Here is a 1,853-nt window from a genome sequence, read left to right on the forward strand (position 1 = left end):
GAAATCAGCCTGTGCTACAAGTTGGACTTTAAAACTTAAAGCAATAAGGAAAATGTTAGTAATGCAGAAAAAACTTAGTGTGTGGTATTTAAAGCTGTCACATTGTGAATAGCACAAAAATTTAAGGAAAAATTTTCTAGTGTTAGAAAAGTATTCTAGCAAGGAAGTTGCTCACAACATTGGCAAACAAGTGAAATTCTAATGTACATGTTGGTTGTTTCACTTTCATTTTAGTCATTAATACAAACAAAAATATCAACCAGCATTCATCAATCAGTTGCAACCATAGGTTGGCTATAGATACAAGAGTTCAGCAAAAACCAGTGAAAGTATTCTGGAAGAATCAATTGTGGGGGATTTACAGTAAAAAGTATGTATTATTTATAACTTGTATGCTGCAATTCTTTATACCACTGAAATATATAAGCATAATCACACATATACACTTTCTCCCAGAGAGACCGTCATCAACCATTTACCAGCTATACCACTGGCTAACAAACAGGCTGCAACCACAGCACTTTAGGGTTTTCCCGATTACACCATCTGAGAACTTGCTTTTCAAAGGGAGTGCTAGCCAATGATGAGATTGCAGGACTGGTAGTGTTTGGCCATGTCTGCTCTATGTGCAATCTTTGTGTTGGAGTTCTTTTTTTAACCGGTCTGAGACTTTTTCAGACCTTCACTGTAGTTTCAGCCTCCTCCTACACAATTATTCTTTCCCTCTCTCTTATCTAAGGTGTCAGAATATATCTTGTCCTGAAAAAATTCCTATTCCTCTCCTTTTATCTTTCACTGAAACTTCCCCCAATAACTCTTTCACTTCTAACTCCTTCTTGGTGTCATCTTCCTCAAGGATCCAAACTGACAGTAAACAAATAGTAAATAAATGGAAACAACGGATAAGTGAATAAACTTAAGAAAGTGATACATACAATGTTAATGGTGCAGACTGGGATTCCCTTGTGGCTCAGAGGTAAAGAATTCGCCTCCAATGCAGGAGATGCAGGAGTTACGGGTTCAATCCCTGGGTTGGGAAGATCCCCTGGAGGAGGGCATGGCTACCCACTCCAGTATTCTTGCCTGGAGAATCCCATGGACAGAAGAGCCTGGTAGGCTACAGTCCATGGGGTGGCAAAGAGTTGGACACAACTGAAGTGACTGAGTACAGCACAATGGTGCTGATTAAATGTAACAGTATATCTTGTCTCTGTTACATTATGAATAGCACAAAATAAAGAGAAAAATTCTTCTAGTATTGGAAAACTATTATCTTAGCAAAGAACACTATTCAGCAATTAAAAAGGAACAGACCACCCCTATATACAACATGAACGAACCCCTAAGAACCGGTATGTTGATCAAAAGAAGTTAAGAGAAAAAGGACTAAATGCAGTATGATTCCATTTATATGAAGTTCTAGAACAGTCAAGGAAATGTGAAATGGGGAACATACAGGGAAGGGGCACAAAGGACCTTTCTGGAATGACTGAAATGTTCTGTACCTTAATATGATTTACGAGTGTATGCACTTGTCAAAAGGCATCCAACTACACATTTAAGATCTATTCATTGCACTGTATATATTTCAATACAAAGGTGAAAAAATAATTCTTCCTATGATGGTATAAGATTTGTCATTTTCTTCTTGTAGATCTGTCCATTTCTGCTCCATATATTTTGAGGCTATATTATTAGATATCTGCAAATTTACGTGTATATATAGCTGAATCACTTTGCTGTACATTAACAGAACATTGTAAATCAACTATTTTTCAATAAAAACAATTTAAAAGATAACAGCAAATTTAGAATATTGCTCACGAGTGGAAACTTTTTTGCTTTTCTACGTA

The sequence above is a fragment of the Dama dama genome, chromosome 11, assembly GCF_033118175.1.
Source record: "Dama dama isolate Ldn47 chromosome 11, ASM3311817v1, whole genome shotgun sequence".
NCBI classification, from domain to species: domain Eukaryota; kingdom Metazoa; phylum Chordata; class Mammalia; order Artiodactyla; family Cervidae; genus Dama; species Dama dama.